This window comes from Lutjanus erythropterus, chromosome 18 (assembly GCF_056507025.1).
Source record: "Lutjanus erythropterus isolate fLutEry1 chromosome 18, fLutEry1.hap2, whole genome shotgun sequence".
NCBI classification, from domain to species: domain Eukaryota; kingdom Metazoa; phylum Chordata; class Actinopteri; order Lutjaniformes; family Lutjanidae; genus Lutjanus; species Lutjanus erythropterus.
The window spans coordinates 22,677,390-22,702,978 of record NC_139334.1 but is presented as its reverse complement, the minus strand read 5'-3'; the positions used below and the strand labels follow the sequence as shown (position 1 = coordinate 22,702,978).

General features: G+C 40.2%; 1 protein-coding gene across 1 annotated transcript in view; it reads left to right on the top strand.

The window, feature by feature from the left end:
- Nucleotides 1–1,795: 1,795 nt before the first annotated feature.
- ppp2r3a (protein phosphatase 2, regulatory subunit B'', alpha) overlaps nucleotides 1,796–25,589 on the top strand; it is a 95,195-nt gene continuing 71,401 nt past the window's right edge. The window contains exon 1 of the mRNA XM_084742244.1: nucleotides 1,796–2,020. The gene's annotated coding sequence lies outside the window, so the exon portion shown is untranslated. The remainder of the gene's footprint in view (nucleotides 2,021–25,589) is intronic.

Genomic DNA, 25,589 nt, shown 5'->3' with positions numbered 1-25,589 from the left:
CCTATTAAAACGTTCGTCAGTGAAGGATCAGGCTGTTTCTTGAAAGTCATGTTGCTGTTATTTTTCATTTTTTATTTTTAATGCTGACAGCGCCAAGTTTTAACATCTAGCAACACCTGTTCACATCACCGTCAAATAGTCAAGTAAAATTTTATTTATATAGCCCAAAATGAGAAACGAGAATTTGCTTCGGGGGGCTTTACAACCCGTACAGTGCACGACACCCTCTGTCCTTGATTCAGGTAAGGAAAAACTCCCAGAAAACCCTTTTGACAGGTGAAAAATGGGAGAAACTTCAGGAAGAGCAACAGGGACCTGAGCCTTTTGACCTCCTGTCCACCACAGAGACCTGGGAGAGGACAGGTCACACAAAGAAAGAAAGACAGCTAGAGCGAGAGGGGAAGAGAAACAGCTCGGAGGCGTGTGGGAACTGAAACAAAAACAGAGGGTTAGAGAAAATGCAGCAGTTATTAGAAAGTTTACAGTTTTTTTCTCCCTGGCAGGACAAACATGGACAATAAGAGACCAACCCACTGAAAGAATAATGGTAACAGGTGTGAGATCTGAGCTAATCGAGAAGTTGGCTAACCTTTAGCTCAAAGAAACTGCAACTTATGGTCACACAAAAGGCTAGAAAAAAAATAGTATTTACTGGTCAAACATTTCAGAATCACAGACGATCAAGTTTTCCACTCTTCGTATGTAGAAATGTCACCAAATGTGACAGTTGTTGAAGAGTTCAAGTCACATCTGTCTGTGTCAACAGAAAGGCAAATAGCAAGTTAGCTAATTTTCAGGTCATAAAGGTGCAACCAAACACCAAACTAAATTTTAAAAATAGTATTTACTGATTATACATATTCTGTTAATGACAAACGACCCTGTTTATCCACTCTAGAAATAAAATAAGGAGTTACTATCTCAAAATATTGAGCTAGTATCTCTAAATACTGAAAAATCTTCTTAAAATATCTCAAAAATTGAGTTAGCATCTCAAAGTAATGAGTTAGAATCTCAAAATAATGAGAATATTTCACAAAATAGTAAGAAATTTTCTCAAAGCAATGAAAATTTCTCAAAATAATTAGTTAGTATCTCAAAATATTACATTACTATCTCAAAATAATGAGTTAATATCTCAAAATACGAGAAACTTTAACAAAATATAAGTTAGTATTAACTTAGTATCTCAAATAATTGATTTAGTGTATTAAAATAATGAGTCAGTGTCTCAAAATAAGGAGTTAGCAGCTCAAAATAATGAGAAACCTCAAAATAATGAAAACTTTCTCAAAATAATGAGTTAGTATCTCAAAAATGCGAGTTAGTATCCTTAAATAATGGGTTATTGTCTCAGATAACTGCCTTAGTCTCTCAAAATGATGAAAATTTCTCAAAAATAACGAGTTATCATCTCAAAACAATGAAAAAGATTCTCGAAATCGTGAGCTTGTATCGCGGAATGATGAGTTAATATTTTACAACAACCAAAATCGTTCGCAAACTAATTAATTATTCTGTCAACAATACCTAAGCGGTATTCCATAAATAATGAATTTTTATCTATAAATAATTATAATTATAATTATTTTGAGATACTGAGTTACTATTTAGATGAAGTTTGTCATTGTTACGACTTAGATAATCATTTATTTTTTATTTTATTTATAAACAGTATATTGTAGCCTAAAAACTGTCCAGCCTGTCAGTCTCGTCGAGCCCCCGCCCCGCCTGTGTGTTAACGGGAACTCCCCCTAAGTTCCCCGGTTCTCCTCTCGCTGTTCATTCTCTCCATGAGCTGTCACACACACACACACACACTCTCTCACACACATATCCACACACACTCACATACACGTTCACACACACAAGGAGTCGCTGCATGTTGGAGCAGCAAGCGTCTGGACTCTCTCCGCTGTTCCCCGGTTACCGAAAAAAAAAAGCGGCCGCTAGATTTCGCAGTCTGCGGCGGAGCCTCGTCGTGACAGAGTTTGGAAGCGGCTGAAGGAGGAGAAACAAGGTAGGAGATGGTGTCAAAAATGAGTGTTTTCCCTCCTGTCTGTTTGGAAACTTTACCGTTTACCGTCTTCACCGCTGCCCGCGCGCCGTGCGGGTATCGCGTCTGTCGTCAGCTGCAGGGTTTTTGATAAGTAGGGCGTGTTTATTCAAGTATTTTGTGTGTGTGTGTGTGCGTGCGCGCGCGTGTGTGTGTTAGCTGGTCCACATTAGAGAGGGGGGATCCTCCTGTTGTGTCACAGGAAGTTTGGAGATTGGACACGCAGATTGTAGCGGATCATTGAAGGGGGTCAACCTGCCCACTCAGAAAAAAAAAGAAAAATCTCATTTTTCCTTAGAAAAAACGCTGCCCTTGAAGTATCCTCAGGTAACTTCAGTCTGTTGGCGCGAGTCAACTAAACTCTTTGATTTAAAAAAAAATTGTTACATTTTTTGTTAAGGCAGCGTCACAAGTATGTTGAAGTTTGGATACTAAGCAGAAGAAGCAGAATTTTCTCACCAAAATTGATTTATTTTCTAGAGTGTTATAATTATTATGTAAGATTTTGTGTATTTTTTTTGCAGTGCCCTCCATACTGGCACTAGCAAGTCGCTGCAGGAAGGTAAATAAGGTAAATAGCGTGATGTTGTAGAAACTATGGCTGCCCTCAGCTAAAGATTTTCCTTGTTGACAAGTAGTCAGTTTAAAGGGGTAGTTCACCCATAAATATCTACTCACCCATCATGCCGCTTGAATGTCTCCTAACACCCAAATGTGACAAGTTGAGTTGGAAAAGATGTTATTTACACCAAGTTTTTAAGCCTAAATTTTCACTGTAGGTCCTTAGCTTGGAGCCACATTCATGTGTGGATACACACCATCTGAACTGGGTGTGTTTTTTTTTGTTGTTGTTGGTTTTTCCATTTGAAAACTGGTCACCGTCACTTAAATTGTTTGGGAGATTATGCAGCACTGTTTTCCTGTGAAACTCCAGCAATGTTTTGTGGACTAAAAACGATATCTGACCTTAAGTCGGCATGAAGGTGAGTAGATAATGACACATGGGTAATGGGTCACATGATTATGATATTCATTTATATTTTTGGGGCAAGGTGGGAGCAACCTGTTAAATACTGATGGCAAAAAGGGTATCAACTCTGAATGTGTTGTAACATTTTGTTAATTTAACACTTTTGTTGTTAAAACACAATATGAAATGACTTCCAGCTTCACAAAACAATCACTAGCAGACTTATCAACACTATGGATGATGTGTAATTACAAATTAACTTCCTTTTGGTGTTATTAGCTAGCCAGTATGCTATTTATCTGACTTCAAATTTATGATATGTAACATTTTTGCTTTAAAATATCTAAAAACACTAGATTTTTGTTGAGTTGTATACTTACATTATCTCAGATGTTTTCAACAATGTTCAAAGGCAGAGAAAAACGATATATCCAAGATAACAGTGCATTTCATGCTAAGTGTTTATAGCTAGTTGCTAGCTGCTATAATTTCTTGGAAAACATGGGATATGTTGGATACATCAGAGACTGAGGAAGGAAGTCGGCGAATGTGACTAAACGTAATGTGAATAAAACATCACCATCAGCTATTGTGGTTGTTTAATAATAAAGAAATCAATTCCCATGATCCCACACTACTTCACAACGTCATTAAACTTCGTCTATTGTTATTGTTTTAATGTGAGCGGCCCCTTGCTGCAGAATACTAATCTGAATATTTTCTAGTTTCTTTACTCCTTTAAACTGAGTAACTATGGGTTGTGAACAGAACAGGACATTTGAGGACGTCATCTTGAGCTTTAATTTTTTCAGTTAATTGAAAAAATAAGCATCAGATTGATTGCAACCCTAATTTATAAACACAACAAAATAGGAGACAATAGAAAAATACTAAGGTTTACATGCAGTTTATCACTGCTGTGCTGCTGTTGTGCGTGCAAGTGTGTGTGTCCTTTGACACTCCCATCATTTGTTTGTTTCTGTGTGTATGTGCATAAATAAGTGTGTGTGTATGTGCCCGGGTGGTGATATCCTGTCAGATCCTGTGAGGTGGGGGTCAGTCACAGGGTCTCCCCTTTGGAATTCTCCTAGAATAGATGTGACACACGCGCGTGCGCACACACACACACACACACACACACACACACACACACACACACACACACACACACACACACACACACACACACATTCTGTAAGTGACATCTTCAGTCTTTAGCCTAATGTCTTTTCTTTAACTAATGGCGCATAATGACCTCCCTGCTTTGACTTCATACTGTGCGAGGCTGCTGTTTCTTGTTACCCTGAAAAATCCACTTTATTTCAAAGAACCATAAATAGATGGATCATAACAACTCTGACGTTGCGCTCTCAAGTTAGCCGGCGCTCTTCTCCTCAATGCTGACACCGATATATATGTCTCTCCTTTACATGCATCTGTTTCATCATTAGATTTCAGTACCATCCAGTCCAATTAAAGGGATATTTTGAATTATTTAATGTGGGGTTGTATGAGGTGCATATAGTCAGTGTATTAACTCTATCGTTAAGAGAAGCAGGGAGGGGCACCAGCATGGACCCTATGCAATGAACTGCAGTGGACGGGGTCAGCAACAAAATGTACTCAAAAATCACAAAAAAACTCCAAGGCATCTCAAACAAACAAACTCTGACTTGTTTCAGCATCAAGCCTCCAGGCCTCTGAGTTTGTTTCATGACCGTGCAGTGACAATAAAGACATTTTAATTGATTTAATAGAGAGTGCACTGGATTTTTTGGGGATTTTTTTGAATACACAAAACTCCCGATCCGAGGAGCATCAACAATTGGAGTCCTGAAAGTGCTCCTACCAAAACATTTTTTGAGCTTCAAGATAACTAGCCACTTAAAAAGATAAAAAAAATATTGTTCTCTCCGGACCAACCAAACTCCATAGGAGAAATCAGTCATTTTACCTCACATAACAAAGGAGTTGCTGCTTTACCGATGTCTTGATTGGTTAGTTTGTTTGTGTTATTGTGTGACTTTGGTGAATCCGAATGATCCATTAATGCCACTGAAGTCACACAATAACACAAAGAAACTAACTGTTCGAGGCAGCGACAGACCAGCAAGAAGGCTAAAATGAGTGATTTTTCCTATGGAGTTTGGTTTGTTTGGGGTGAGCGATATTTGGCATGTAAAATGGCAAAAAAGGCTGTCTGATGACATGGTAAAGTAGTGAAAATATTCTAAATATATCATACACTTAAACTGATGGACCCTTTTTAAGTGTGTAAAATGCTTTTTGTTGCTGTTGCTGTCTACAACAGCTCATTGCTCAGCTTCAGTAACCATTGTTCTCTGTTTTTCCTAACTGGGGCGACTTTTGATAAGTACCTCACATCTCTGCATCAAATAATCCAAATGATCCCTTTAAGTCAGTTCGTGTGTGCGTGTGTGTGTGTGTGTGTGTGTGTGTGTTTGCCTTTGGTCCTGTTGTTTGTATTATCTGCCTTTGGAAGGTGGGTTTAGACAGCTCTACAGGTGTGTGATTCAACCCATTGTTGAAGGATGTTTAAGCCCATTAGTCACTGCACTTCTCACTTTTGTTATATTTTTCTCCTCAAGATGAAGATCCCTCTTTTCCTCTTCTCCAGTCTCATAGCATCACCGCAAACGTCTTGCTCAAGGACTCTCTGGCAGTGCAGATCAAGCTTTGACTTGACACATAGTCTTTCTGTTGTATGACTATTCTTATAGGCTGAGGAATGTGACAGGAATGAGTCAGAGAGGATATGTTAAAAGAGCAACAAACCCCTGCTCTCTTGTTGCTCCCTGGATGTGTGTGTAAGATGATGGATGCTCGAAAATGTCAGTGAGCGTGCATGCATGCATGTGTGTGTGTGTGTGCGTGCACGCGTGTGTGTGAGAGAGAGAGGATCTTGTCTGCTGTAACTCGAGCCTGGCTGGACACACTGACTCTTGGAAGGCCACAAAGACAGCTCTGCATGAACTGTGGGGAATGTGGAAGTTTGTGTGTGTGTGTGTGTGTGTGTGCGTGCATGTTAGAGCGAGAGTATAACAATCCCATCACCAACCACTACAGACACCACAGCCTCATAAAAACAATCAATGACAGACCTTGAACTGAAGCTATTAGTTGATCCACAGACCAGTCGACTGAAACAAAATTAACCAACAACAATAAACAGTAAGTGACCGTTGTGAGCAATTTATAAAGCAACAAAAGCTTTTCAAACATGAGGATTTGCAGATTTTCAGAGTTCTGTATTATTGTGGTTTGTGGGGATGCATCACTCAGGGTAGAGCTGCAGCTAATGATTATTATCTCCACCAGGCATTAGCCTAGAGAGGATAATGAGTTTGGTGTGAGTGTGTTTGCGTGTGTGAGTGTTATATCTGTCTGTGGCTAATCTCACATACTTCTGGACCTATCAGCCTAATATTTTTTTTTGTGCACATCTGTAACTATATGCTCAAGGACCTCTCATGTTGGTGTTGATTCATAAGTTTTGAAAAACCTTTAAAAAGGCCTCTTAAATGCCTGGTAGGGGCTGCAAGTCATCACCAACCGGCTAAAAAGAAGGTTCACTTAGTCTGCTGTGGACCACATTTTGGCCCTTGTCGTGGCTCAAATGTTGACGTGATAGAAAAGTTTGATCTCACTTTGGACTGAAGCATTTGCAGGTTAATTCCATACCTGGTATGTTATGATTCACTGCAGCAGCCATTCCCAAACTAAAGAATGCCACGGCGCTATCTGAAATCTGATAAGCTCCTGCGGCCCACCCAAACCTATAATCACAACTCTGATCACCACGTGAGATTAATCGTACCAGTGACGAGATATAAGATAAGTTTTGGTGTTAATGTGACATGCACCAAATACGGTCTAACACCTGTTAAACTAGCTTTGAAAAATAGCACATCATTTAAATCCCCTGGTTTTGTTTTACTGGTTCTGGTTACATAAAAAAAAAAAATCATAAATATTTTGTTGTAATTTTAAGTATTTTATTTGTTTTTATTTGTTTCATGACCTTTCAAGACTCTCCTGCCGGGCCGTCATGGTCCACCTGCAGGCCGTGACCCACCCTTTGGGACTCACTGCACGAAAATTAGACGCAATAAGAGATGAATAAATCTCCATTTTGTCATCTTCTCCTCCACTAACAATTGAGTGAGATTCAGCTCTTTCTTTCCTTGTTTTGGAGGGGAAAGGGAGGTAGTGCAGGGTTTTATTTTGAGTGGTGTGTTAGAGAAGTTTGGACTTTTTAAGTACTTTTTAGGTAAAACTTTGCAAATCTCTGCTGGTTGTATGTGACAGTTGTGGTCGCATTGCAGGAGGTGCTTCACCATCTGTTGCCTGGAAGAGACCTGCACAATACTGAGTGAACTCTTTTACATTATCAATTAAGCCGTAGATTTTTTTAGGTTAATTGTTTGGTCCTTCAAATATCTTTTCAAAGTTTACTGTGAAATACAACAAAGAAAAACAACAAATTCTGACAAACTTGAACTGGAACAAACATAACTTATGCCTAAACAATGCATCAGTTAACAAAGTATTTGGCAATTAATCTTCTGTCAATCAATTAAGTAGTTCTTTCAGCCTTAACGATATTGAGCACCAACCCTATATCTGTGTTACCTGTTTTTGTCCCTGATTCAAAAGAACTGATTGGGTGAAGCTACGAGTCACTCTTGTTGTGACATTGGCTCACCACAACAAATTAGCAGAACAGAACAGGAAACAACGGTGCTGTAAGAATTCAGTTTGAATGACAGATTAATAACCGCTGGTAAAATTGGATGAAAGAGATGTTATTATGCACAAGGGATTGGCTTCATGCTCAAAACTCAGTCTGTGACCCTGTGACTAAATAAAGAGGCAGTCACTGACAAAAAACTGTTTTTTTCTGACTAATGCGTTTAGAATAAGATACAAAGATTAATCAGTTGATGAATTAGTTGATCAGAAATAATGCATCTGCAGGTATTAATGATGTAAGACATTTTTCAAGCAGGTTTCAGGTTTTGCTGCTTTTATTCACTGTCAAACTAAAAAGAAGATCTCTGGGTTTTGGACAGTGTCAGACAAAACAAGACATTTGAAGGTGTCACTTCATGCTCTAGAATATTACCCACATATTTTACTGTTTTATGATGTTTTTTTGGATCAAACAATTGATCAGTTCATAGAAAAAAATGACCATGAAGATAATATGTGAGTAGCATTTTTCACATCTTTAAATAGAAAAAAAGGGATAGTTTGCATTTCTTAAGTGGGTTTTTAGGAGGTACTTATCCATAGTTAGTGTATTGCCTAAAATAGACAGCGGTCGGCACGCCACCAGCAGCAGGAGTCCAGCTGTAGGAAGCGAAGCAGTGTACTGCTCTGAACAGGGTCAGCAGCAAAATGTATATGAGCCACCTAAAAAATCGAAATCAGTTTAAGTGTGCACTATATTTAGAATATTTTCACCACTTTACCTTGCTGTCAGACAGCCATTTCCACTGGGAAGCTGCCATTATACAAGCCAAATATCACTCTCTCCGATCTAACCAAACTCCATAGGTGAAATCAGCTATTTTAGCCTGCATAACGTGGGAGTTAATGCTGCCTTGATATTGTTATTTGTTTGTGTTATTGTGTGATTTCAATGTGAAAAGATAGTTTGGATTCACAGAAATCACGCAATAACATAAACAAACTAACAGATTGAGTGAGCGGTGGGTCAGCAACTCCCTTGTTCTGCAAGTGTACATTACTGATTTTGCCAGTGGAGTTTGGTTGGTTTGACGAGAGCAATGTTTTGCTTATATAATGGCAATTTCCCGTCATAAAAGACTGTCTCACAGTAAGGTAAAGCAGTGAAATTTCTGTGACTGCAGGTAATATGCTGACTGTGGATATGCACTTCATACAACCACACTTAAAAAATATAAATAAATATTGAAAAGAATCATTATCTGCAGTCCAAGGCAGACCATGTATTGATCTGTAATAAAAGTTTACTGGAGTCTGTTTCTAAGAGAAAAAGAAAAGGTCATTGGAAATGATCATCACATTTCATGCATAAGAGAAACAAAAGTGTTTTTCTCTTTTCGTCATGGACGGACCGATGCAGAAGAATGCTCTACTGGTGTGAAACATGATGTTAAACCAGCCCGGGGCCAGACACTGACTCCTTGTGTAAACGTATCCAAGAGTCTCAACCCACAGGGGTGAAATCAGTAAATTCACACTTAAGGAGAGCAAGAGAGAGGCCAAGCGGTTTGCATCCTCCCTCGTCCACCGATCAGCTGCAGTTGTGGTTTTCCTCCAATATATCTAAGGAGTTATTGCCCTGCCTTAGCCAGAGTCTTGATATCGAAACGATGGGAGTATATCAAAAGATGCTGCCTTTTCCCATCATTATCCATGTTTAAAGAGACACTGATTTCAATTTAATGCATTTAAATGACAGAACATTTTAATAACTGCAGCCCTCGCCTTCCTCGTTTTACACCATTACAGGATTTCTCCTCTAACGTCTCCTTTTCTTTCATCTACGCGCTGCGGAGGAGGAGGAGGCTGTTTTATGTGTTGTAACTCTCAGATAAGTTGCCATGATCACACTCTTAGAAATTACAGTGCTAACTAGAACCACACAGCGTTTTTCAGCTTGTCGCTTGTTAGTTCCTGGTATAACCTTTTTTTTTTAAATAAAAATTCTACTTGTAACCCATTCAGATAGTTGTACTTAGAACCCAACATGAAGTGGTATGCATAGAACCCTTCAGGAAGAACCGTTTTGGAACCCTTATTTCTCAGAGTGCAGCTACTTGGTTTGTTGCTTCCCAGCTGGAGTGGATGGTCTGTGGGTGGGTGGGTGGATGGGCAGGTGGGCGACAGAGTCTGTGTCCGTTTTGGAACCGTATTTATAAGAGACATTTTGTCTCTCCGTCCCTCACAGACGTGCGTCTTTTCACAGGTGTGTGTTCTTCCCAAAACTTTGTGTGTACAACTTTGTAGCTGTGTGTGCGTGTGAGTGTAATGGGGTGCACGTAAGTGTGATATTAATCTGGGTTTTATCCATTTCTCACATAGGTGTAGAAGAACAGTACGTGCCTAGCAACAATATCCCACTGGGATACACTGGGAGTGTCCAGATGTAATGGCGTAATGACTGCGGTTTAAGTGGTTTAGTGCCGACAGATGTAAGTTGGATCAGTGGGCTGAGTCACAAAACGTCGACTCACAACGCCCTGTTTCATTCCAGTGAAAAGCATATATTTTTTTTAATTTGGATCAGTCCTGTCTGGCCAGTACCTAATCTGCTTAAATGGTTATTTCAGATCATTTGAAGCAAGGTTACATGAGGTACTTATTGATACAGCAGGGAGGCTAAGCAATGTACTGCTGTGGACGGGGTCAGCAGCAAAACATACTTTAGCCACTTCAAAAATTCAATATCAGTTTAAGTGTAGGCCCTATTTATTAGATTTGTGTTGCTTTACCTTGCCATCAGACAACCTTTTAAAATAGGAAACTGCTGTTATACAAGCCAAATATTACTCTCTCAATACCAACCAAACTTCATAGGCAAAATCAGTAGTTTTACCTTGCAGATCACAGGAGTTGCTGGTCTACTGCTGCCTTGATCTATTACTTTGTTTGTTGTATTGTGTGACTTTGGTGAATCCGAGCTATCCTTTTAAAACACTCAAGTCACACAATAAGACAAACAAACTAAAAGATGGAGGCCAGGAGCGCCTGGCTATGAGAGGAAAAATAACTAATTTTGACAATGGAGTTTGGTTGGTTTTGAGAGCGATCTTTGGCTTACATAATACTGCTTTTCCATCAGAAGAAGCTGTCTGATGGCAAGGTAAATATAGTGTACGCTTTAAAGTGGGCCATTTTTAAGTGGTAAAACATGTTTTGTTGCTGACTCTGTCCACATCCGTTCATTGCTTAGCTTCCATGCTCCTCTCTGCCTCTCCAAACTACTTGTGGCGTGCCGACCGTCATCTACTGTAGACAATGGATTGGTACCTCACACAATCTCACCTCAAATAATCCAAACTATCCCTTTAGTGAAAAATACAATTAGAGCTGCAACAAATAATCAGTTGATTAATAAAAAATAATCTGCAGATTTGATTAATCATTGATGATTTAAGGCATTTTCAAGCAAAAAATTGCCAAATATTTTGAATGGTTTCTGCTTTTCTTGATCTTGGATTATAATAGATTGAATATTTTTTGGTCATGGACTGTGGGTCGGACAAAACAACATATTAATTTATTGTTTAGATAGATATTTATTGTTTGGATTGAGTATGTTTTATGCTGTACAGATTGTAAAGCATTTTGAGGCAAATAGGTGACTTCTGATTTGACTTGACTTAACCCAGACTGGAGGGGTGTGGATGACTAGGGGAGAAATACAGAGTGTAGTTTAGTTGAGAATAAAATGTGTGTAGGGGAAATAAACAAACAAGACTTTGCTGATGTTATCACGCTGACCTTTATTTCAATAAAATTCGACTAACAAAATAATTCTTAATCAGTTGCTTCCCCAGCTGATTGACAATAATTGTGGAAAAAAAGTTTGTGAGCCACTGATTTAACCTCTCTCACACTGTTTTAACTTCAGGAAAAGTTTGATGTTATCGAGTGTATTAAAGGCACACTGCATACCAGTGTGAGCCTCATTTGTCCACCAAAACAAAAAAGGGGAACTCCACCAAAGTTCAGTTCATCATGATTACTACCCTCTACTTCTGTGGGACTTGTACTCTCTTCTTTATCTCTGGAGGAAAGTCTTTTAAAGTCTGAGAAAATAACCGCGAAGATGTCAACAGGAGTTTATTGGATTGGGGCTACAAATTGGGAACAGAAAGCCTCTGTTGCATACAACTGGGAGTGGGACTGCGGAGTTTGTAGACCAGGGTGTTCACCAGTTGAGAAGGGTGTGACGATGCTATTTAGCTGCATTTTAGGAAATGCCTCTGTTTTGAAAACTGTTGTATAAATAAATATGTGCTTAGTTACTATCTATAGGACATCCAGCTTTTTTGGCATTTGACCAGTGCTAGGATATCTATTTGTTACAGTCTGTTTTTTAAATCTGTCTCTTGCAAGTTACTTTTGCTTTGTCTGTCAAAGCACTTTGTAAACTCTATTATTACTATTATTATTATTATTATTGTTATTATATTAATTTTACCTGTAAGGGAGCAATGTCCCACTGTGTCCAGTGTCAGCAGCAAAACATTTTAGCCGCTTAAAAAAGGTCCACTTTAAACAAAATCTATATCAGTTTAAGTGTATGCTATATTTAGAATGTTTTCATCATTTTACCTTGCTGTCAGATAGTCTCTTCCAACAGGAAACTACCATCATTTCAGTCAAATACTGCTTTTTCAAAACCAACCAAACTCCATTCGTGAAATCACTCATTCTACCTCACAAACCACAGCAGTTTCTGGTCTACTGCTGCCTCGATCTGTTAGTTTGTTTGTGGTATTGTGTGACTTTGGTGTGCTAAAAGGTGAGCTCAGATTCACCGACGTCACACAATAACACAAACAAAGTAACGGATAGAGGCGATGATAGTCCAGCAACTCCTGTGTTTTATGAGATAAAATGAGTGATTTTACCAGTGGAGTTTTGTTGGTGCAGAGAAAGTGATGTTTGGCTCATGTAAGGGCAGCTTTCTGTTTGAAAAAGCTTTCTGATGTCAAGGTAAAGTGGTGAAACTTTTCTAAATATAGCTTGGTTGACATCATTGACAGTTTCGTTCAGTGTACGACCAAATATTTGGTCAGACTCTATTTATCCCTCTTTATTGACCTTGTCTTACAGAAATAGCCTAATGCTCAAAGTAACACCAGTAGTAAGCTATTTTTTCACTGTTTTCTTACCGTGGGAGTAGAAACACAAGAAAGATACCCAATCATTTAAATCCAGCAGATACAGATGTTATGAATCTGCGAATGCAACACCAGCACAGACATGACAGAGTTATGTAATACCAAAACAGTAACGGAGGTGCAAACAGTGTTTGAACTAAAGCGGACAAACACACACCTCTTTGGTTAAGTCAGGACAATTCCCTGATCCCGTGTTTAACTGTCTGACAGACAGCTACTGTGTGTGAATCAGAGATTTGTCTGCGTGTGCGTGTTGCATGTACTGAAAAGATAAAAAGAGAGGAGAGAAGAAGACGGAAAGAGACAAAATTTTAATTAAGTTTCATTTTTGGATTACTTTCTTGTGTAATTATGTGATACATCATACCCGCACCCTCACTGTGTGTGTCTGGCTGTTCGTCTGGACGTGTGTGTGTGTTGTGAGGGTGTGGTGTGTGTCTGTAATCACGCCAGCATTAAACTGTATACCAGGCTGCTGTAGGACTTCTCACATTTATGCTTTCTAATTGATTCAGAGTGTGATTTATGGAGCTCGCTGCAGCCACTTGTGCTCGCCTGCCTGTAGTTGTGCAACACACAAACAAGCACACACACACACACACACTCGTATGCACACACGCACACACACTCTGAGTTACTCATTTCTGTAGCACAAGGCACTATTGTGTTTAGCGTCTTCATGGCACTTTCAGTGACACAGTCATTCACATTTCCCAGCAGCATATGTGTGTGTGGGTGGTCGTCTCATGTTGCATGTAACACTGCCGGCTGCTAAAAATGAAGACGTGACAGGGAAAGTGTGAGTGTGTTAGTGAGAAGTGTGTGTGTGTGTGTGTGTGTTAGAGGAGGAGGGGGGGGGCACACACAGGGAGCTGCGTCTCAATAAGCCGAGGTTATGTGCTGAAGCTTTTTCCCTTCAGGTGCTCTCAAAAAGTATGATTTTCTAACTTTTTTATCTGATTTTTTAGATTGACTCATTCAAGAGTAACCTTCATATCAAAAATCCCATTTTTCAGTAGAGAATCAACCAACTGAGGCACTTTGAAATGTTTTTTCGGAGGTCGACAGTTTAACATCTTTTTGTGTTTTCTCTGCACTTAGCAAGAGAAAGTGACGCAGATAAATCAAGAAAGGGAAATTCAAAGACAGACGCTTCAAAGTCAGGTTACAGGCAGCTCACCTGATGTTGTTGCATGTTGTGGTTTGTGGCAAACCATAAAAGCGGGCTGCCATTACAGGGGAGAGGTTGACTACTTGTCAGTTTTTGGTGGTAGCCTAAAGCTGGTTTGAAGTTGGTGTGGGTGATGTGAGCAAAACTGCTGTCATTATTATACAGCAGCTTTTCCTCTATCTGTCCCTCAAGAAAGTTGCAGTGTTTCGATTAACACAAATTCAACCAGTCCCTGTTAATCCTGCACAAACTTTTGTCCAATCATTGCAGCTTTTCTATAAATTCCACCAATCATAGGAGTTTGTCTCAGTGAACTGACTCAGTGTCATTATTTACTTTCTTTTATGTTTTTATTTTTTTTTTATTATGGCGCAGATACTGTAAGAACACAAGGTTTGTGATTATTATTCAGACTTATCAACACCCTGTGCACTTTTGTATTTTATGATTTTTGGCCTTAGCTTCTTTGTTGAATACCCGCTGGTGCACTTCTTCATTTACAAAGAGAGCATATTTAGTTTAAATTTTTGTGATCCTGAACAGTTTTGATACGTTTACTTGAAAGATTCAGAAGATATTATTCTTTTGTTCCCCCTCATTCCCCCCAAATAGTTGCCCTTAATTTTTAATGAATTATACAAAAAACTACAGCTGTTTTTTACAGTTTTCACTTGCTTCAAAAATTTCATAGCAAAAAATGCCTAAAAACATTGCAATGTGCATCACATTATTTTTAAAAAGCTGCCTTGAAATCAGGTGTTTCAGGCTGCAAAAAAAAAAAAAACGACAGCAAAATCCTGGAGGAATATTTGTATAACATTTAACACATATTAACTTCCTCTGCTGATATAATATAAAAACAAATTCAGACTGTTAAATGTGTTATGGTGACATGAAAAGACAAGATCATAAAGCAGAGATTAAAGTCTTTTTTTTTTTTTAACCACCAGAACTTTAAGGAAATTGACCTCTGCTTGTAAGATGTTTGAAGATCAAGATGAAAGGAGTCTTTGGTTGAGTAGAATTTCATCTGTGCACTAGTTTAAAAATAAGACTTGAAATGATCCAGAAAATGTCCCCCTTTAAACTTTATTTATAGATTAACATTAATTATACTGTGAAACTGGTATACTGCTTGTTGTTGTTGCTTTTGATTGATGATTGTTGAAGCATGTGAGGCAAGACAAATTTCCATGTCAGTGGACAATAAAGTGTTATCTTATCTCATCTTAAAGGGATGGTTTGGATTATTTGAAGTGGGGTTGTAGCAGCAGCAGCAGAGAGGAGCACCAGACGAAAGCTAAGCAATGTACTCCACACAAACCAAACTCCATAGGAAAAACATCAATTTTACCTTGCAGACTACAGGAGTTTCTGGTCTACTGCTGCCTGGATCTGTTAGTTAGTAGTGTTATTGTGTGAATTCTGTGTCTTTAAAAGGTTAGTTTGGATTCACCAAAGTCACACAAACTAACCAAACAATGCAGCGGTAGACCAGCAAGTCCTGTATTCTGCAAGTTAAAATTACTGATTTCGCCTATACAGTTTGGTTTGTGTGGCGAGAGCAATATTTGGCCTATATAATGGTGGTTTCCCTTCACAAAAGGCAAAGTAGAATGGTGATAGTATTCTAAATATAGTGTACAATTGAACTGATACTGAGTTTATTAGGTTGACCTTTTTTAAGTTAATATGCTAACACGGTCGTAAAGATTAGAGAACAGCTCACGTGGCAGCTGCATGTGGTTGTCAAAATAAAGCCCATACACAGAGGACACAACAGTGTTAGGAATCGAACCCAGCCCACAATGAGCTGATTCATACATGAGTGTGTGGGAGGTGGACTGTGCCCGATGGCCTCTTCCAACCACCTTTAACCACTGAGAGATCCACCCTGGGAAAAAAACAAGAGGAAGGAGAGACAGAAAGGAGGAGGAGGAGGGTGAAGATTAGTGAGACAGGGATGAGGAGCAGGACACTTTGATTCACAGATCTCCCATCATCCTCCGCTGCTCATTGACTGGCTCCATTGTGGCTGCGGTAAAAAGCGCACTGATTGGTTGGTTGGGTCTGAATGTCACCGCTTCTCGTCCGTGGACTGGAATTTGTGTGTGTGTTTGTGTGCATTTGTGTGCGATGAGTTAATAGCTATCCATTGAGTGGTTGATTGTGTTCTGTTGTCCACACTGGCTCTCTTTGTCCAGGCTCTACACACACTCACACTCACACACACGCACACACACACACACGCACACATCTGAATCTGAACCAGGCATTCCTCCAGTGGCAGGGCACTTGGCAAGAGAGAAAGAAAGAGAGAACGAAAGAGAAAGAAAGGAGGAAAAAGAAAGAAAATACTAACTAACAGTACCATTCATAGTCATGGCAGTGCGGTTCCTCCTGGCCCTGGTTCGAGACATGAATGGGTCTGCAGCTAAAAATATTTTATTGCTGCTTTTTAAGCTCCTTTTACTCTTCCTGCTCTTTTCATTACTGCTCCCCTCACAGATGAAGCCTGTGCTGCATTAAGATGCGTTTAATAGCACGTCTGAGTTTATTGAGTCAGACTGTGGTTACAGTTCCTCAAGGTGTAAATGTGTGCAAATAACCCCTTGGGGGAAAAACACTGAAAAGCAGAGGCAAGAATTTCTACAGATTAGGGTTGAACCAATATGGCACCAGTACCCAGAATCCTGCTGCTTCCCAATAGTGCCCTTTTTTGATACTTAACTCTTTCTGTACTTACAAAAATGTAATTCCGGTTGTCCAGACTTCTCCATTATAACATTATTATTTCTTTGGAACATTTTGTTATTTATTTAGACGCCACATGACCCCGTCCCTGCAACCTGCAGCCTGTCAGTGTGTCACCAGGGCATTTAACATTGTTGTTTGTGTCTTAGAGGAAGTACATGTATCCGTCCTGTCCTGTTGTTGTCATTGCTACCGTAGTATTTCCCTGTCAGTAGCATGCAATTAAAGCACTACTGGTTTCATACTGAGGTTTTGGGTGTACTAGTAAATCCTCCCTACAGTTTTAGGATGCTAAACAGCATGTTGGTAAAGAATTTTTGAAGCAGCCAGTGGCTGAGTGTTGGCTAACGCTAGCAAAAATACTAAGTTAATGTCAACCAAGACTTGTGAAAGAAACCCTGTAATCTTCTATAACAGTGTCTCCAACTAGCTAATTAATCACCTGAAGATGTCAATGAACTCGTCGATGCCTCACTTGAAGTTGAATGGTTATGTTATAATGGTTTTTAGGCACTAGCTGCAGGCGTGCTAATGTTAGCTGCGGCTGCTGCAGGGGATTTTGCTTTCAGGCTAAACACGGTAAACTCTTCAGCTTTTAGCTTTTATATATTTTGTGTTTGGTTGAACATGTTGCCCTGCAGCGAGTGTTGTATGCATCAAGTTTTGAGTGTTTAAATGTTTACAGGAGTAAAAATGCTAAACTAGTGTCAACTAAGACTATCTCATTGTAAGTAGAATGAAATTCACGTTCTGTTGATTTCATACTAAGGTTTTGGACATACCAGTAAATCTCACACAATGTTTCAAAGTGCTAAATAGCATGTTGTAGCAGTGGCTGAGTGTTAACTAACACTAGTAAAAATGCTACGTCAATAACAACTTATCCAACTCACTAATTAATCACCTTGATGAAGCTGTTGATGCCTCACGTAAAATTTTGTTGTCCATGCAGGATTAAGTTAAACTTTTATGGCACTGGCTGCATGCGTACTAACGTTTGCATTTCGTGTTTTGTCTGCATCAGGTTTTGAAAAGTTTAACCACAACATTCAGCTCGCCATTGCACTGACTCACTGTGACTTGAACAAGCTGCAGATATGCTCCCAGTTGCTGAAATTTGGCACAGATTAATTTAACATGTGTCCTTACTCTCTACTACCAAAAGTACTTTGTTTGGTAAGTTAGGCAACAAACCCAATTGCAAGAAAGGTCATGAGACGTGTCCAGACCTGTGATATCATAAGTAGACAGACTGCGTCTTTGCCCACTGAGGCTGTTTTGGCCTGCAGCTTCCTGAGCTGTATACCAGACAGGCGAGCTAAATGACAGAGGCAAAGGGCTGCTTTTTATTGGTCAGTGCGGGTAGACCATGCGTCTCACTGCCTACCACAGATGGAGAAACACAGCGGGTGGAACAGGAGGAAAAAAAAGATGGAGAAGGTAGAGTGAGGAGACAGCAGCGAGGAGACGTGAAGGGAAGGCAGCAGAAAGAGACTGACAGTAATCCAGCAAAACTCACAGAGAGAGAGGGAAGTTGAAAGACGGAGGAGCGGGTAAATTATTTGATCCAACGCTGGGAATTCGCTTTACCACGGAAATACCTCCGGTGCAGCATGGGAAACAGGGGGAGAGACTATTTCAGGCTTTGCTCCTGTTTGTTATGCCAGCCAGCATCTCGGGGCAGAGTGAAGGTTTTGCAGTAAGTACATTAACATGTGAGGTGGGAGGAGAAGAAGAAGAAGAGGAGGAGGCGTCTCTCTCGGGGGGGAAAAATGACCCTGTTGCACCAGCGTGCCCTCTCTTGTTTTTGCCCTCTCTCAGTTTAATCTAAATCCATTCAAGAGGCTTTATTGGCATGATAAGATCGCCCTGACATTGCCAAGGCTTAAGTGCATCTCTGCCGCGTTCTGGTTGGATGGGAGGAGGAAGTAGGGTGGTGGTGGTGAGAGACCAATGACAACCTTTATCTCGGTCAGTAAACACAGGCCGAGGGACTCCCTACATTGTTTATACTGTGTCTTTAACTTCCCCACTCCCATGCATACACACTTAGAGGACACTGTAACACAATCGCACACATGCAGAGACACACACTGGATATAAGGACACGCAGGCCTGCGGTGTGCACACACAAAAACAAGGTCAAGCTCACACACATGTGGACGTACTCACGCTCAGAAGCTGCGGTTGGACAAAGCAGTGGTTGTGTGTTTTTATGTGTGTGTGTGCGGTGGATTGTTGGCAGCTAGTGTTTGGTGAACTGGTCAGATCCCAGCACACTCAAGCTTCCCTTCTGCCTGCCAGTCTGACCACTAGTGGCTGTGTGTGTGTGTGTGTGTGTGTGTGTGTGTGTGTGTAACTGCTCTACAGAGATAATTCCATCCAAAACCTTGTGTGTGGATCTGCTCTGTATTTTTCTCTCATAGTTGCTCATTTGGTGCATTTTATGATACTTACAAAATACTTTACATGACATGCATGCTTGTCTGTGTTGCATAAGTGAGCGTTTGCAGCTCTTTTGCAGGAGAGCAATGCTACTACTGATTTGAACGGGGAAAAAAATTCAGTGATTACCAATATGTCAGCTGATATAGTGATTTTTTTAGACCCTTTATACGTGGATTGTGCACCAATACGACCATTCAGAGGTACTCAGGAGGCTGCTTTCTTAAAGAAATAATTTTACTGAAGAATATTTAAGTTAAATGTTCTTTAGCATGTTAAATAATTTGGCATGCACATTGTCAACCAGTTCTGAGGAGAAAAAGCTAAATAAACACTGGCATCAGGTAATTACTGACTAATTTAATAGTGCAGTTTTTTAGGGGCAGATTGTAAAACAAGCAAGAATCATTTTCTGCATTATATGTGCTGTAAAAAAAAGTTTTCAGTCGGTGTATATTGGGAAACAAACTCTGATATATCTGTGATAGGCCCATATCAGACCCATTAATATATCTGTTGGACTTGACTGTTGTTAGTGTTGGCTACATCCAAAATCACTCCACAAAATCATTCACTCATTCACTAATAATAGACATTCATAGATAACTCTCCAGGGATTATAAACGCTTATTAATCGTTGTCATTTTGCAGCATTGCAAGAGCCACATTGCAGTAACTTTCACATGTAGGTTGATCAAATCCCAGCAAACTAAATGTGCGACAAAGAGTGTTTGTGTGAGACATGTTACCAGTGCTGAGAGGTCGACTAAAATTTTGATTTAATGTATGTTTGACTTGAAAAAATAAAAACTTCTATTTGGTTCTCTGGTTGATTCAGTGATTTGAATGCAACTTTTCCAACTCCCACACTAAGTAGATACAGAAGGTGGGTTACAGTAGGAGTGCGTCCATAGATGCATTTCTTGTGAGTTTTTTCTTTATGTCATGAAATATAACTCTTGCAAATTTCACAAAAAACTCTGAGAACTGCCTTCTAGCTACTTCACACAGATTATAAGTAGTTCCCCAGTCTTTGCTGTAGCTATGCTTCCTGTCCTTCCTGTGGTACTTTCCATCATATTCCACCTGAGCTTGCTGAGTTTGACTTGTGACAGCAACGATGGTGACAGCTTAACCTGCACCTGACCCACGAGCCCTCAGTTTGATATACGTCAAACAAGGCTCTGTGATGACAGTCTTCACAGCCATTGTCCAGAACCAAGATTTTCGAAAAGTGTCTGTCCTGCAGAGCTTTGTCTTTTGAAATTAGATCATGGGACATTGTCTCAATATATGGGATCGGAGTCCTGCATAAAGCAGAACAACTGGTCACCCTGTTTACATCTATGAAATGCGACACATTGCATGGTGGGATTGTTAGCAGAAAGCCACTGCTACACCACTACTGTGGGAATTTGTGAGGACAGTAGAGCATAATTTATTTATGTCTGTTATACCCTCTGTCTTTCTCTTTGCTGTCCTCACTGCCTCATCTGTCCACCCCATTACCTGTCCTCTGCTCTACCAAGCGGACTTAATTCAAATGATCCGTCCATCTCCACACAGGCTTGTAACAGTTTGAGCTTGACTGAACATGTCTGTTATTGTCTTTTCAGCCCACTTTCACAGCATTTCTGCTTCATGAGTGGCATAACAGAAGGGAAAGATATGACAGAGCCAACCTTAAAGGTGAAAACAGTAATTTTACCTCTCGGAAAACAGCAGTTGCTTTTATGTTGGTTAGTAAGTTTAGTGTTATTGTGCGACTTCTGTGTTTTTAAAAGTTAGTTCAGATTCACCAAAGTCACGCAATAACACAAACAAACTTAACGGATTGAGGCAGCGGTAGACCAGCAACTCATGTCCAGTGCGGTAAAATGACTTCGCCAACAAAGTTTGGTTGGTTTTGAGAGGGCAAAGGCTGTCTGTTGGCAAAGTAAAGCTGCGAAAATATTCTTAAAATAGTGTACACTTAAGCAGATATTAATTTGTTTAAGTGGGGCTAAAATGTCTTTGTTGCTGACCTGGTACTATGTCAACCAGCAACTACTGTAGGAAATACACTGACTATCGATGAGTATAGTCATACAACCCCACTTCACCTCGGGCCTCAGTGGTTCCTGGGAAGAGGTTTTATGATGGGTGGCTGCAGCGGATGCAACAGGCTCATAACCGCAAGACTGCTGGGATGAGAAAAGGCAGGAGGAAGTCTGGGCGAGTAAAGTAAACAGGCGTAAAGTAAACAGGTCAAGTTGCCCTTGAGCAACATGTTGAACTTGAACCACTCAAGTGGAGTTGCCTCTTTTGCTAGCAGCAGGGGACTGAAGCAAGGCTGCAGCACCAGAAAGTAAACGTTCTCAGCTCACCTCCCAACAAAAGTGTCTTTTTCACAACAACAAAGTCCCAGCGGACCCTCGAGGACGCACGTTGTGTAACTTTTGCCTCACTTTGATCATCGGAGGCTGGTTCTCTGTATGCGTGTGTGGCATCTGTACAATATTGTATCACTTCCTCTGATTGTCGGTGCTACATCCTTGCGGTTTCCATGGTTACAGACTGTGCTGCATCCCCCTGCTGTGAGACAGACATGCACAGACACCAGACAGATGAGAGTAACTTCAACTGGTAGTTAGAGCCGAGCCGTGCTGAGAGCCGAGACCCAAGAAATCCTCAAACCAGGGTCTTTATTTTCTCCTTTTCTCCCCCTCTGACATCTTGGAGAGACATCAGAGACCGTCTCTCTCTCGAGTTAAAGCAAGGCTACAATTTTGATGGAATCTTTCCAATCATGCAAAACATTTTTTTCCGACTTTAAGTGGATTAAATTTAAAAATTATATGGGTTTGGCATGATGGGTCGCGTGGTTCAGCTCCATTGTATAAGACGCCAGAAATGTCTCGTGTGGTCCGTCAGACTCTTTAAAATCCTCCCACAAATGGCACACCTGTTGCTGTTTGTGTGTGTAGCTTTTCTTTTCAGGCTGTACAGATATTGATAAGTGCATTAGCATTTAAAGGAGAAATCTGTAATATATTTACTGCAGTAAATCATAAAATGACCAAGATGTGCCATCAGAGATTAAGGAAGCTAAGTTGAAATACTCACTTGTCTCCTACAGGACTCATCGTTTCTTGTTTTTATCAAATTATAATGTTGCATGCGTCTTGCGCTCCTGCAGTGTCGCTGCAGCCTGCCTGAGCTTCCCTGAGCCTGGGGTGGAGGGGGATTATCCACCGTCTACGGCTCCAAGTCTCTGTTTGGACTGCTGTAGTCATTTTTGCATGCACAATTGCTACATATTTATCCTTTAAATATAACTTGTATTTAAACTGCTTTGATTTTTGATGCTTTCTGGATGAAAGAATGAAATATGAGCTTTGCTGACCGTAAAAGACAATAACAGCTTTCCATTTTCCTTGTGGATGTCTTTTTTTTTTTTTTTGCATTCAGGAAGCCTGTTTATTCACTTAAGCCCAGCTGTTGGGAATGAAGCATTTTGGCTTTTTGTTTTTTTTGTGACATTTTGAGAGTTTACTTAAAACTCCCCTGGCAGTTGGATGGAAACACAGCCTCGCCCTCCCCTTCTCACAGCTATTCTGCTTCTCGGGAAGCAGCCTTAAGCATGTAGAAGGACTGAGACTGACAGGTAGGCTTCACTGATTTTGACTCTGCCCTATCTTCTGCCGTGTCTCGTTTGCTTTCTTCTCTTTCCGTCTGCCCTTCATCCCCTCTGCTTCTCTTTCTGTCTGTCGTCTGTATCTCTTCATCTGTCCTCTGATCTGTTCAGACAGCGCTGACAAGACTTTCTTCCTCACTTTCCCCTCCAGTATCTTCATCCTTTGACTTCTCATCTGTCCAGGTACAAGATCCGCAGGGGGAAACACAGCAGACCGCACACTCTTAGAAATAAAGGTGTTCACTAGAACCAGACAGGCTTCTTCTGCTTGTCTGCTATTTTTGGTTCCTGGTAAACCTTTTGTAAAGGTTCCACTTGGAACTATTTCAGAGAGTTCTTAAACCGGGGTCCTTTTTATATTTTCTATAAAACCAGTCCAGTAGGTCCAACTGAGAACCTTTTTATATTATAATACAAAGCACTCTTGGCGAAAGAGTTCTTCAAGGATTTTAACAATCCCTAAAGAACTCTTTCATTCAAAAAGGTTCTTTAGATGAAGAGGGTTCTTAATGTGACCCTTTGGTCTTACAAAGAGTGTAGAGTCTCATTCAAACTGAATGACTTAGATCTATGTGTGTGCAGGGGAAGAATTGCTGCACATACCTGCATCCTTGCCTTTATAAATGCTGGTATAAATATCTTCATGGTCTCGCTGTTACTCTGTGAGAGCCCGTAGTATATTATTGTGTGTGTGTGTGTGTGTGTGTGTGTGTGTGTGTGTGTGTGTGTGTGTGTGTGTGTGTGTGTGTGTGTGTGTCAGTACCCCATGCCTGGGAGAAGTGAGATGCGGTAGTTTGATATCATTGGCGTTCTTTCATCAGTGAGGTGATTCTCCTGCTATGTGTTTGAACTGCAGTGAATCAAAGACAGCTTGTTGTGCAGCTGCAGCCGAGGCCTCATCACCTGCACACTGACTGAATCTACTGGGTCTGTCTTTCTCTCTTTACCTTCATTTTTGCTATCTTTGTAGCTTTTTGGTCTTTGTTCATTCTTTTTTTTTTTTTTTTTTTTTGCTCTTTATTTTTCCGAGGATGCATGACGTGCGCTTCAGATGCTAAATTCTCTTTCATCTGTTATCAGCCAGTGCCACACTCTCTACAGTTAACACTTATACAGCATGTAATCTGCCCAATATTATAGTTACAGATGTATTAAGTAGCTTTGCAAATTCCCTCTTTTATGGTTACAGACAGTGTTTGCTTGATGACTCACAGGAGAGGGATAGTAACACAAAGACTGAATGTTGTGCAAAAATGATTGCAACTCTGGGAGATACTAAGGATGGGCACCATTATTCAGCAAGTCCATTAAATGTTTCCTTCCTACCATCGCTAATCAGCATCAGAAAGACTAGCTGGTTATTAATACCACTTTTCCATACATGTGTTGGCCTGGTTTAACTCGGTTTGACTCAGCACATCAGCCCAGCATGTCAGGGATTTGCATCCCCATTACAACAGAGCTACCTTCGTCTTTTGAATAAATTCTTCATAATAAAAGCCTAACAGCTCATTTGCCTCTCCACCAGAGACGGCCAATCTCAGGTGGGACTCAGCGCAGCTCAGCACGATAAAAGTGGTAATGGAAATGCAAATCACCGTGGTGCGGTTCGACTCAGCACGGCCACAGTTTGAAAGCCCCTTAAAATGTTACACAGACACAGAGATAGTTCAGAGATGCAGTTGTTTTTGGGATTTCTTTGTTTTTCCTACATTCCCAAAGTTACAAATCAATGAATGCCTTTGAGCAAACCTTTTTATGCATTTAGTGTAGTCTGAAGTTATGTGAAATGGCAATATTTGGCTATATTGGCTCAATCTATGAGTGTATATGGGATCATATAATGTAATCATGATCCCATAGACATCCAGAAAATTAACAAAACTAAACAAATAAAGTAAAGAGGGTTGCCCTTTTTCCCAGCTTTGCCTGTGCGAGGCTCACAGTCTCAGACTTTTAAAACCCCTGATGTAGAAAATGAAAATAAGATTTGGCTGTATCAGAAAAATACGGCATATAACCGCTTGATCAGAGCAATGAGGTTAACCTGTAAGGAGAGCAGACTCCTGGTGCTAGCACTGCTAACATTAGCCATACTCTGCAAAACAATATGACATCATCCTCTGAGTGCTTTCTTATTTAATTAAAGTGGGATGACACTGGCAGCCCCCAGACCCTGCTTCTGTTCAACGTTTCTGCTTTTTCAAAGGGAGTTTTTTGTCACCATTGTCGCCAAGTGCTTGCTCATGGTGGAACTTGTCAGATGATATTATTATAATGGGTACAGTTTAGAAAAAGCTCTATATGAAATATGAAATGGCTTGAGATAACTTCACTTATGACTTGGCCCATGGACTTGAATTTGTATTTTTCTCAATTCACCCTGTAGCTTTCCGTGTTTGACAAGTTTATACTCCTATCTGGGGAATAAAGCTTACAACCATTTTCGCCAGTTGTAACTATTCATTGAAGCTTAGCAGCAGAAGACTCAATCCGTTTTTCTTGATATCTCAGGCATTTGAAGGGCATGCACCTTGATTTCTAAAGATGATTTATGTTTTCCTGTCAGTCCCTGTGAACCACAAATCTCC